The 13,440-nt window shown below is 41.0% G+C and overlaps 1 protein-coding gene and 1 non-coding gene across 2 annotated transcripts in view; one reads left to right on the top strand and one right to left on the bottom strand.

Annotated features, from left to right (window-relative positions):
• The window catches only part of LOC138071965 (epidermal growth factor-like protein 6), a 175,609-nt gene that overhangs the window by 120,167 nt on the left and 42,002 nt on the right, over positions 1–13,440 (top strand). The window lies entirely within an intron of this gene.
• LOC138072141 (U6 spliceosomal RNA) lies at positions 4,687–4,796 on the bottom strand. Its single transcript, XR_011144287.1, has one exon. It is a non-coding gene; the product is annotated as a U6 spliceosomal RNA (small nuclear RNA).

Here is a 13,440-nt window from a genome sequence, read left to right as displayed (position 1 = left end):
GGCTGCCATCTATGGGGTCACACGGAGTTGGACACAACTGCAGCGACTTAGCAGCTGCAGCAGATGGCTTAGACAGCCTGCTTTCAATGCGGTACACCCAGGCTCAGTTCCTGGGGAAGATTCTCCTGAGAAGAGAATGGCTACCCACTGCAGTATTCTTGCCTGGTGAATCCCATGGACAGAGGAGTCAGACAGTTTCTGGTCGGACACGCCTGAGCGACTTTCAGAGAGAGCCACCTGGAAAAAGGAGAACTCTTTCTGTGTGATCCCGCGTTTCTGTCACACGTGTAAATGTCTTTTGGGCTGTGCTTTGTTTTCTGTAGTGTCAGTCACTCAGTCCTGTGGGACTGTTAGCCACCCTATGGACTGTAAGCTGCCGGGTTCCTCTGTCTGTGGAATTCTCCAGGCCAGAATACTGCAGTGAGTTTCCATTTCCTTCTGCAGGGACTCTTCCCGACCCAGATTTCAAACCCGAGTCTCCTGCATTGCAGGCCAATTGTTTACCATGTGAGTCACACTTTTTTTTTTTCCTAATCCAGTTATTACTGCTGGATTTAGTGGTAGTCAACTTTCACAGCTGCATTATTCATATAGGTTCGTTTTCTTTGTTCATAAACTTATTGAGGTAGGTCGTAAACTTACGTGGTAGATGTGTTCTTTCTCTTCTCCCCCCTCCCACTCCAGGATGTAATATCGGTAAAAATCCATAGAAGGTCTCAGGCTTCCCTGGTAGCTCAGCTGGTAAAGAATCCCCCTTCCATGCAAGAGACCTAGGTTCGATTCCTGGGCCAGGAAGATCCCCTGGAAAAGAGAACAGCTACCCACTCCAGTATTCTGGGCTGGAGAATTCCATGCACTTTATAGTTCATGGGAGTCATTTTAGACACCCTATGAGAATTGCTGATCAAAGTGTATATCTAACTTTTCATTTATGTAATGCCAATTTTTGTTTTTCCTCCAAAGACTGTACCTGTGCACACTCAACAGCACTATATCAACATTTCACTGTTTCACATGCCCAGCAACTTTTGTTTTCAGGCTTTTAGGATTTTTGACCATCTGGGAGGTGTGCAACCCATCATTTAAAGTATTTACATATAATTTCACTGTATGGAGGAGCCATCACTTGTTCAAATCAAATTTCTGGTGTAGGGTGTATAGATAGTTTCCAATTTTTATTTTATGCTCGAAGCAGTGGTTGTCCAATTACTTCCTCAGGACAAATTTGAAGAGTGAAATTGCTGGACTAAATGTTCCACACATTGAAATTTTTGACCTATATTTCCCACCTGTCACCTGGAAAGATTTTACAACTTTACATTCATATCTACAGTATTTGCACACCTTTAGTCCCAAATGCATTTCAAAAGCAGCTTAAAAAAAAAACAAACTAAGTTTTATATATGCTTAATATTTTCTTTTCATTTTTTTTTTGCTTTTTTAAAATTTATTTTTTAATTGAAGGATAATTGCTTTCAGAATTTAATTTTAAAGGCCAATGACACAGGGCTCTCAGAAGAGCAAAACCTATAATTGCTTTTTCGCATCCCAGTTCCCACTTCCCAGAAACAACCCTTTTCAGTCCTTAGCAGTTTCATCTGTTTGCTTCTATAACTTATAGTATGCTTATACAGCTCTTCCTTTGCTTTGTTTTAAACTGTAGCAGACAGGCTAGATGCCCACTCTGATATCAATTTTTCCTCAACGTTCAGAAATAGCTTAGAATTCCTGAGCTTTCCAGGGTTCTGAAGCATTAAAATGTTCTTGTCCCCACTTGGCTGCTGTTACCTGCTCTCCTGTTTTGTCAATAAGAACATATCTTTTCTTTTGATTCCTTTACTGTCATTTAGTGGGGTTTTGTGGACACAGTAGAGATAAATGGATATATCTAATCTGCCATATTCAACCTGAAATCTGAAGATACTGTAGATTTTATTATCATTATAATTATTATTATTTGGTTGTGCTAGAATCCCAGGGATGGGGCAGCCTGGTGGGCTGTCATCTATGGGGTCACACAGAGTCGGACACAACTGAAGTGATTTAGCAGCAGCAGCATAGGGTTTGGGAGACCTTAGTTCCCCATTCAGGGATTGAGCCTCTGCCCCTGAAGTGGAGTCCCAACCACTGGGCCGTCAGGGAATTCCCGTTACTTTTAGAAAACTTAAAAAAAAAAAAAAAAAACTTTGAAAATAGAGTAGCATCTATGTTAGAAAGGCCTCTCCGAAAATAGGTTAACAAGTGGGACGTGGACGGATGTTAAGAAACATGGAATCAGCTGAGCGCCCCCTACTGGAATATCCTGCCCAAAGCAGTCTGTGGCCCCTTATTTCCCCCGGGGCCTCTTTGTTCAGGGCCCAGCGTTTCACAATCATGGCAGTCCACCAAAGGAGTCAGGGAGTTTCTAAACATCCTATGCCCAGGACTCCACGCTGGGCCAATTAAATTATTCTGTGTGAGGGGATTGGGCATCAGCATTTTTAAAGCTCTTAAGTGGTTCTGGAGTGCAGAGTCACTGTTCTCGGCTAAGCAGCTCACTGGTTTAGCCCGTTTATAACAGCATGGCAATATTTGGACCCGTGCTCTTGTTATGCAGTTACTTTTGTGTGTTGTCTAGATTCTGAATAGTGTCTATTTTCATGCTTTAATTTCATAAGCATGTCTTCTGTTAATCTGAGTAAGGAAGCCCACAGCGGCGTTAACATAGTATTGTCGTGCCACACTCATTTGGCAGAGGCACAGGATTTAGCTCAGTCCACATCACACTTATACTCTGCAGTAAGTCGCCGTGACAGAGTGAAAACTGTCCAGTGATGTGGCCATTTTCCTGTATCTGGATTTTTGCATGGCTGGAGTACAGTAATGGTGGAGAATATTATGGTCTTAATGATTATTATTGTGCTTATAACGTGGATACTTGAGTCATAGTCACCAAAACCCTCCATTATTATGAATTGATCCAATGTCTGTATGGGGTCGCAAAGAGTGGACACGACTGAGCGCAGCCGCAAGCACTATATTAGCCCCCTCCCCACCCCCCATCACCTGCCCTGCAAAGCGTTATTGAGAACAGGCTTAATTCTTAGAGGGACTGGTTAGTCTTGCTGAGTTCTAGCTTTAGCCTGCAAAAATATAGTCATTGCTCATCATGGTTATCAGAAAAGAACAAGATGGGTCAATATATATCATCGAGACTGAAGGAGGGGAAAATCCTACAACAGATTTAGAGTAAAGGACTGTTTGGAGTGAATTCTCTGGTGGTTAGGATTCTGTGCTTTCATTGCCGAGAGAGTGGGTTCAGTCCCTGCTGGGGGACTAAGATCCTACAAGCTGAGTGAAGCCACTCCCACCAAAAAAAAAAAAGATGGTGACTGGGTTACAGTGATGTTTTATAATGAAGGACAGGTTACTGAATTTGAGAAGTCTACAGTGGTCTGACTAGTCAAGGCTATGGTTATTCCAGTGGTCATGTATGGATGTTAGAGTTGGACTGTGAAGAAAGCTGAGTGCCAAAGAATTGATGCTTTTGAGCTGTGGTGTTGGAGAAGACTCTTGAGAGTCCCTTGGACTGCAAGGAGATCCAGCCTGTCCTTCCTAAAGGAGATCAGGCCTGTGTGTTCATTGGAAGGACTGATGCTGAAGCTGAAACTCCAATACTTTGGCCCCCTCATGTGAAGAGTTGACTCATTGGAAAAGACTCTGATGCTGGGAGGGATTGGGGGCAGGAGGAGAAGGGGACAACAGAGGATGAGATGGCTGGATGGCATCACCGACTCCATGGATGTGAGTTTGAGTGTACTCCGGGAGTTGGTGATGGACAGGGAGGCCTGGTGTGAGGTGATTCATGGGGTCGCAAAGAGTCAGACACGACTGAGCGACTGAACTGAACTGAACTGAACTGAACTGACAATGCAAGTAAAATGTGTTCTTAAAACTCAAGACTATCTCAGGGCAGTTTCAGCTCTAACAATAGGAGCTGAGAGGTCCTCTATACCAGGAGAGACTTTTTAGTTTTCAGGAAAAACGGTAACATTTAAACCTTAAAGAAATCAGGATGCACTGAATAAATGCTATAAAATATTGTAGTTTAACAACTGAAATCATAAATGGCTTTATCTAAACAAATCCCTCAGTGTGAAGATCACACAACCAAAGTGATTTGTGAGAAATGCATAACTGCATGAAATTAAAGCTTCATGAATGTATGTCATCTGCCATGACTTACTAGTTTTCCAAGCATCTTTGGGGGCACTGTAACATGCATTTTGTCATTTTATTTTCTTCTTATCAACATAGTTAGATACTTTCATGAACTAATCATTCATGAAAATAGTCTGTCTTCTCCTAATGAAACTAATTGAGTGTATTAACTATATCAAAATTTCTACCACATATTTTTTAAAACTCAAAAATAATTTCTTAAAATTGAATGCACCTAATTTCAGGGTTGAAAGATGTGTATCTTTACTTTAAAATGGTGGGAAAATTTACCAGAAAGAGCAACCTACCAAATAATTCACACTATAGAAGCACACACAGAGTCCTATTTTTTAATACCTAAAGCAGTCAAGAAGGCAAATAAAAAATGGCAAGTTGTATGTAATCTTAAGTTTTCTTTTGGTAAACTTTAAAAATATTCTGTGAATCCTATTCATAATATTATTTTTTTTAATGTTCAAAACTATAAGAAATATGGAACACTTCTCTGAATTTGTGTGTCATCCTTGCACAGGGGCCATGCTAATCTCTGTATCATTCGAGTTTTAGTATATGTGCTATATTGAAGCTTCTAGCACTGTAACATTACTTTGATTGTGCAAAACCATCTTGGTTATAATGGGGCATCTGAAGGCACAATGAGTACAAATAGCTGCTTTATCTCCTAAAAGATAAGCTTTTTAAATTTTCAGATATGACACATTGAGCCTTGTCACTTGGTGTAAGTTGGCACTTGTGTGTATAGGAGACTCTGCCACTGTGCCGAGTGCCTGGTAGCAGCACACAACCTCCTGAGATTGGCGAGGTCAGCTGAGGATTTGACTTACTTGCCGTCAACTGCTGTAATCGCAAAATAGATGGATATTGTTAATTCTTGTGTGATATTGACTCCATGCACCTAAAATAGGCTTTAAAGACTTAGTATGGTTCGATGCTCTATTTACCTTTTAAATGATTTTTGTTATTTAGGTTTATGTGCATAAACACATCATCATCCAGAAAGTTCTGTTGCCCTGAGCACATCAGTGCATTTGTGTAGCGCCGTCAACTCCTGCATGCTCTCTCACTTGTGTCTGACTCTGCGACCCCATGGACTGTAGCCCACCAGGCTCCTCTGCCCATGGGATTCTCCAGGCAAGAGTACTGGAGTGGGTTTCCATGCCGTCCTCCAGGGGATCTTCCCGACCCAGGGATCAAATCCGGGTCTCCTGCCTCTCCTGTGTTACAAGCAAATTCTTTACCACTAAGCCACTGGAGAAGCCCGTGTATGTACTTATGAAATTTTCTCCAAAGAATTACCCCCACACACTCTGATTAATAATGGGGAGCCCCCAAAGTGCTCAGATTCCTTAGTCACCTTATATTCTTAAAGGTCCTGCCAAGATTGGGATCCAAGGTCATTGTTTAAAGCAGAAATCCCATTTCAGCTTGTTGGTGGCAAGGACCCAGAAGGGAAATGGGCAGAGTCTAGGGCTTATCTTCAGAGAAAGCTCCAAGCCCCAACAAGCATGTGTGGAAGTGCTCCTAAGCCATCAGACCTCTGAAGCGGGGCACAAAAGGCCTTGGAAATGCATGCATGAAATTTCAAATGATTCCTCAAGAAAATTAAAAATAGAGTTGCCATATGATCCAGCAATCCCACTCCTGGGCATGTATCTGGACAAAAATATAATTCTAAAAGATACATGCTAGTTCATAGCAACACTACTTACAATAGCCAAGACATGGGTTTCCTCTGGGGGAGTTGCTAAGCACAGCTGGCCTCTTCGGGGGCTTGGGGATGTACTAGGTCAGTATTTTGCACCTGAAAACAGACAACGTTCATTTTTTCTAATAAAAATAACTTAAGAAACAAAGATTAATAAAAAGAAAGTACACACGGTTGGGAAAACTGGACAGATACATGTAAACGAATGAAATTAGAACACCCCCTAACACCATACACAAAAATAAACTCAAAATGGATTAAAGACCTAAATGTAAGGCTGGATACTATAAAACTCTTATTAGAGGAAAACATCGGCAGAACACACTTTGCCATAAATAGCAGGAAGATTGTTTCTGATCCATCTTCTAGAGTAACGAAAATAAAAACAAAAAATAAACACATGGGATGTAATTAAAATTAAAAGCTTTTGCACAGCAAAGGAAACCATAAATAAAACGAAAAGACAACTCTCAGAATGGGAGAAAATATTGGCAAATGAAGCAATGAACAAGGGCTTAATCTCCAAAATATACCAATAGTCCATGCAGCTCAATATCAAAAATAAGAAAAACAACTCAATCAAAAAATGGGTGGAAGATCTACATAGACATTTCTCCAAAGAAGACAGACAGATAGCCAAGAGGCACATGAAAAGATGCTCAATATCACTAATTATTACAAAAATGCAAATCAGAGCTACAATGAGGTATCAGTGCTGCTGCTGCTGCTGCTGCTGCTAAGTCACTTCAGTCGTGTCCAACTCTGTGGGACCCCATAGGCAGCAGCCCACCAAGCTTTTCCGTCCCTGGGATTCTCCAGGCAAGAACACTGGAGTGGGTTGCCATTTCCTTCTCCAATGTGTAAAAGTGAAGTCACTCAGTCGTGTCCAACTCGTAGCGACCCCACGGGCTGCAGCCTACCAGGCTCCTCCATCCATGGGATTCTCCAGGCAAGAGTACTGGAGTGGGGTGCCATTGCCTTCTCCGGAGGTATCAATGGTCATCATTAAAAAAATGTACAAACAATAAATGCTGGAGAGAATGTGGAGAAAAGGGGACCCTCCTACACTGTTACTGGGAATATAAACTGGTACAGACAGCCACTATGGCAAACAGTGTGGAGGTTCCTTAAAAAACTAAAAAACAGAGCTAGCATGTGATCCAGCAATCCTGGGCATATATCCAGAGAAAACCATACTTTGAAAAGATACATGAACCTCTATGCTCATAGCACTATTTACAGTAGCTGAGACACGGAAACAACCTAAATAGCCATCAGCAGAGAAAAGGATAAAGAAGATGTGCTGCACATATACAAAGGAGTATTAGTCATAAAAAGAATGCAATAATGCCATTTGCAGCAACATGGATGGACCTGGAGATTGTCAGAGTAAGTGAAGTTAGTCAGACAGGGAAAGTCAAATGTATGATACTGCTTTTACATGGAATATTTTTTAAGGTACAAATTAACTTATCTACAAAAGAGAAACTGAGTTACAGATGGAGAAAACAAACTTATGGTTACCAGGTGGTTAGGGGATGTGGGGGGAGGATAAATTGGGACTTTGGAATGGACATACACACACCACAGTATATGAAAGAGATAACCAACAAGGACCCACTGTGTACCACAGGGAACTCTACTCAATTGTCTGTAACGACCTATATGGGAAAAGAATCTGAAAAAAGAGTAGATATATGTGTATGTATAATTGATCCACTTTGCTGTACACCTGGAACTAACACAACATTGTAAATTGACTATACTCCAATAAAAATTAAAGGAAAAAAAAAGAAGAAAGTACACACATTTCTGTAATATAAATTTTATCCAATCTGGGAGGCTTCATAAGGAAATGAAGACTCCAAGAAGCGGTTACCCCTGAGTGTTTCTATACTAGGTCTGATGAAGGGTGGAAAGTCGTGGGAAGTTTCAACTGCGGGTAACCCAGCAAGGACAGTTCCTTCATTCCCTCCAGCATCACTCTATCTGCAGAGAAAGGAATGCTCCTCTCCTCGGGTATGGAGGTGAGGGGCACCTCTAACCTGAGGGTCTTATGACTTGCCTCGGGGGAAGGGCAGCGACCTTATCCCTTACCCCCTCTTTACCCGCTGGTAGCCACAAGTATATTTTCTACAGTGTGACTCTATTGCTGTTTTGTAGATAAGTTTATTTGTACCCCCCTTTTTAGACTCCACATATAAGTGATGACATATGGTGTTTGTCTTTCTCTGACTTACTTCCTTCAGTATAACAATCTCCAGATCTACCCATGTTGCGGCATATGGCATTATTTCATTCTTTTTTATAGCTGAATAATATTCCATTCTGTATATGTACACCTGCTTTATCCGTTCCTCTATTGATGAACATTTAGGTTGTTTCCATGTCCTGGCTATTGTAAATAGTGCTGCAATGAACACAGGGGAGCATGTATCTTTCTGAATTATAATTTTCTCCAGATACATGCCCAGGAGTGGGATTGCTGGATCATACGGTAGCTCTATTTTTAGTTTTTTAAGGAGCCTCCATACCGTTCTCCATAGTGGCTGTACCAGTTTATGTTCCCACTGACAGTGTAGTAGGGTTCGCTTTTCTCCATACCCTTTCTTATTGCTTGTAGACTTTTTGATGATGGCCGTTCTGACTGGCATGAGGTGACACCACACTGTAGTTTGGACTTGCATTTCTCTCATAATTAGTGATACTGACCATCTTTTCATGTGTTTTTTAGCCATCTGAGTGTCTTCTTTGAAGAAGTGTCTACTTAGATCTTCCACCCACTTTTTGATTGGGGTGTTTGTATTCTTGATACTGAGCTACATGAGCTGTTTATATATTTTGGAGATTCATCCCTTGTCAATTCTTGCCCTATCCATCGGGATGTCTCACTGAGCTTAGGACATCCAAAACCAAACTCTTGGTCAGCTCTCCAAAACTCATTCCCTGCTTCTCATCCATTCCCCCTGTTCCAGGAGTATCCAGACTGATTAGTGTCGAAAATCTGGGCATCATTCCTGACCACTCGCTCTTCCTCCCCACTTATGCACAGTCAGGCACTAAGTCCCACTCCAACCATGTGTCAAGTCCGTCTCCTTCTCTCCCTCCTGCCTGCCACCATCCAGCCTTATAACCATCCTCTCTCACTGGAACCACCCACCCCCCCAAGAGCTTCCACTAGCTTCTTCTTTTGTCCCCTCTAGTCCAGGTCTTAGAGTTTTCTCCTTGAGAACAAATTAGGTCAGGTCAGCCCTCTCCCTAAAACCTTCCAGCAACTCTCCATTGGATTAAGAATAAGTGAGAGAAATAGAAGAAGCAGTGAAGAGTTCCAAGTTTTGTATACTCATGGCATGGGAAATTTGAAGATGCATCAACACACACTGGGATACACTTGATAGCTTGAGCATTTTGGATTGGGTTCTCAGCTGCCTACACGTCCAGGAAAGTGAGATGTTTTGGGGGCATCCCTGGGCCTGCTGGACTTGGACTCTGTATCTCAAAAATGGATGGGAGCCCAGAATTTAACTAGTTGGGTGCTATGGACTTGTCGTACTGGAAGCTATGATAAAAACAGGAGAAAGCAGAAACAAATCTCTTCTGGCTGGACCTTGTTGTCCATATTTAGAAAACACTTCATTTCTTTTGCTTGGCAATATTTACATGTGAAAACGTCAACAAAAAAGTTTTAACTTCTCAATTTGTCTTGGAGAATATCATGAAGTTTCCTGGAACCTGACCATGAACAAGCATACTAAAAATTCTGGCAAAGTGTATTTGTGCAGAAAATAAGGAATCCCATGAAGAAATACTAAACGACTTACACAGTCCCTGGAATGTTTTAAAAAAAAAACATTAACTTCAGCTGTGGAGACGGCGACTTGTGATTAATCTGGTCAATGTAGACAGCAAGCTGTGTAATGTGTGAAAGGAGCTCTGGACAATTCAGCAGGTAGTTCAGATAGCCACAGCTCAGGGCCTCCTCCCCACAGAGACTTCACCTACAGTGCCACTTCCCTGCCTCAGGACTGGGTGCCTTGAACCTTCTATATGTCCAGTGTTGTTTAGGAAGAGAGATCAAAGGCAGAGCGCACAAGCACACATGCGCAAGCAGCTGTCTAGCCTGGTCAGACCTCCCAGGGTGGCAGAGAATGTTGGTGGGATCCTTTCAGTCCAAGACCAAGAATTCTCTTTCTCTTTCAGGAACTCCTTTTTTACTGATCACCCCAGGTTTACCGGGTTCCATGGAGTTGGGTTAATCGCAAATGCATATGTCTCATGATACTCAGATGTCTCTTAAATTCAGGACTATGCCTTACCCATGCATTCTTGATCTCCCAGAATGCACTGCTCCATTTTTGTACATTTAAAAAAATGCTTTGCTAAATATGAAACTAAACGCAAATCATACTGATATCTTTCTAAGTTTTTGTTTGTTGTTTCAGTGGATTCACACATGAGGAAAATATCATGTGTACTATACTTTAGGAAAAGAAATGGTCTTGGAATATTACTCTCTTTATCAAGGTGGGCTAACTTCATGTGTCAAACCATCCCAAAATCACAGTGGCTGAACACAGTAGAAGTTCATTTCTTTGCCTGCCTTCAAGTCCAACACACATTTGAGAGAGTCTGCTATGTGCTCTCACATGGGGCCAGGTTCCATCCATCTTGAGGTGCCATCTTTGGCCAGGGCCCCAGTGTCCTCTATATTGGGCTGATGGAAACAAAATCGAGGATCCCACAGGAGGCTCTGTGCACAGGCTTGGAGACAGTCTACCCCCATTCTGTTGGCCAAAACCAGTCATGTGGCCCCACCTAACCAGCAGGCTGGCTGGGAAGTATAGTGTAGCTTTGTGCCCAGAAGACACAGAAATGTATTTACTGAGCACTTAGCCTTCTCTTCTGTGATCGTTAAATTGTAACATATGATATATAGATATTTGGACATTTTTAACTTCTAAAATTATAGTTTCATATGGTTTCACCTAATAGTTTGTATTTCTTATCCAGAGTACTCATAACTAGATATTAAAAGAGTGGTCGAATTAGTGGTGGGAACGTTAGTGATTGGCCCTGGAATTAGGGCAAAAGGCAGGTAGGAGATGATGCTGGGAAAGTAATCTGAATTACTTACTAACATTTACTTGCAGTGTCATTCAAGAACTCTGAAGTTAAAGAAACAAAAAGTTAAAGCTTTTTTTTTTAGTAGATTTTACAAAAATTTTATAAGATAGTGTGTCCCACTGTTATCATCAATATTGTGCTTGCCTGTGGTAGATTCTCTCTTCCCCTCAATAATATTGTTTCAGCTTAATCAGAAACATTTTAAATACTTTTCTTTTTACCCATAATTTTAAATAGCTGCCATATGTGAATTAAGAAAACCAGCAAGCATAGAATGCTGGATTCTATAGAACTGGATTCTTGGTGTAATAAATAAATTTCCTCCAGAATCTACAAATCAGCAAGTAATTATTAGCCATTCTATCCACTAGTGATTTCCCTCTTTTAAACTGTTTTCCCACTTTCCTGACCAGATGTAGAATTTGATGATTAAACCAGTAAAATCCCATTTGTGGCTATCCCTTTGAAGCTGTTTCTCAAAACATGGACTGCATGCTCATTAATTACAAGGCACGTTGCTCATTTATGGACTCACATGGTTCTCTGATGGCTTTTTCTACAGAGTTCTTTCAAGGTGCTTGCTCTCCTGTAGGAAATATGCACGGAACATGTCTCTGCATCCATAGAGCAGCTGGAGACCGGAGCGATGTTTTATGATTTGTGTAGTTGCCTGAACATCCAGAATCCATTGTATATTTCTCAGTCATGAGTTGAATCTTAGTTGTTCTTTCCATATTTTAAACAAGTGAGGAGAAGGCTAGATGTAATGTCGAATTTGTGATGTCTTCCAACAGAGCTGTAATGCTAAAATGCATTTGTGACCAGGGAAGGCATCCCTGATAGTGGATAAGAAGTCTGACTTCATTAACAAGTTTTTGATGGCTTAAGTGTTCATCATTAACATTTTGGAGAACTTTACAAGTGATACTTTGTACAGTGTCAAAAATGATGTCTTGGAAGAAATTGATACTCCTCAGATTTCTCAGTTTTACCTTTTCACCTAAAGGCAAACATGTGAAAGCAATACAACTTGAGAAAGCAGATTTCTTTGTAGAGTTCTGTTAATGTACAAACAGTATATGAATGTCACCTTCTGGTAACTTTCTTCTCTTACTTAACCCCAGGCAGTGTTCTCCACAATCAAAACTAATTGACTTTGACAAATACATATGAAATGGGTTTGACCACCTGTACCAGGAACCCTGGGCTTTTTCACCAAAGTTTCTAAGTAAGCTTTAAAAAAAAAATCATATTTCAACATTTCAATTTGGTTCTTTGTAATTTCACACCTCACAGTTTCAGTCATCGTTTTTTTGGTATAATTGTCATAAAACATTATGTTCATTTCAGATGTACACCACAGTGATTCAATACTTGTATACACTGCAAAATGATCACAACAATAAGTCTAGCTACCATCTCTAAACCATACATAGTTACAGCATTTTTTTCCTTGTGATGGCAACTTTTAAGATTTACTCTCTTAGCAACTTTAAAATATGCATTACAGTGTTATTAACGATGGGGCTTTCCTGGTGGCTCAGTAGTAAAGATCAGCCTGCCACCGCAGGAGACTCGATTTCGATCCCTGGGTGGGGAAGATCTCCTGGAGGAGGGCATGGCAACCTACTCCAGTATTCTTGCCTGGGAATCCCATGGACAGAGGAGCCTGGCGGGCTACAGTCCGTGGGGTCACAAAGGGTCAGACACAACTTAGCAATTGAGCATGAGCACACACAATTAACTATAGTGGCCATGCTATATATTACATCCCCAGGACTCATTTGTTGTATAACTGGAAGTTTGTACCTTTTGATCCCCCTTACCTGTTTTGTGGCCCCTGCCAGCAATTGCAGATCTCTTCTCTGTATCTTTGAGCTTGGGGTGGTTTTCTGGTCTGTGTTTTAGATTCCACATTTAAGTATATATAAGTGAGGTCATACAGAATCTGTCTTTCATGTAGCATAATGCCCTCAAGGTCCATCCATGTTGTTGAAAATGGCAAGATGTCATTCTTTATCATGGCTGAATAATATTCCATTCTATATACATACCACTTTTTTTCCCATCCATTCACTCACTGATAGACACTTAGGTTGTTTCCATATATTGGCTATTGTAAATAATGCCGCAGTGAACATAGGGGAGCATATAGATTTTCTTTGGATAAATACCCAGAAATGTAACTGCTAGATTGTATGGTTGTTTTGTTCTGTTTTAAAATTTTGAGGACCCTCCATGCTGTTTTCCAGAGTGGCTGTACCAATATTTATTCCCAACAACAGTGGAGGATGGCTCCTTTTCTTCATATCCTCAGACACTAGTTATTTGTTGTCTTTTGATGATAGCCATTTTGGCAGGTGTAAAGTGATGCCTCATTGTGGTTTTGA

This window comes from Capricornis sumatraensis, chromosome X, assembly GCF_032405125.1.
Source record: "Capricornis sumatraensis isolate serow.1 chromosome X, serow.2, whole genome shotgun sequence".
Classification (NCBI taxonomy): Eukaryota; Metazoa; Chordata; class Mammalia; order Artiodactyla; family Bovidae; genus Capricornis; species Capricornis sumatraensis.
Note: the sequence above shows the minus strand (reverse complement) of the source record. Positions and strands in the feature narration are given on the sequence as shown.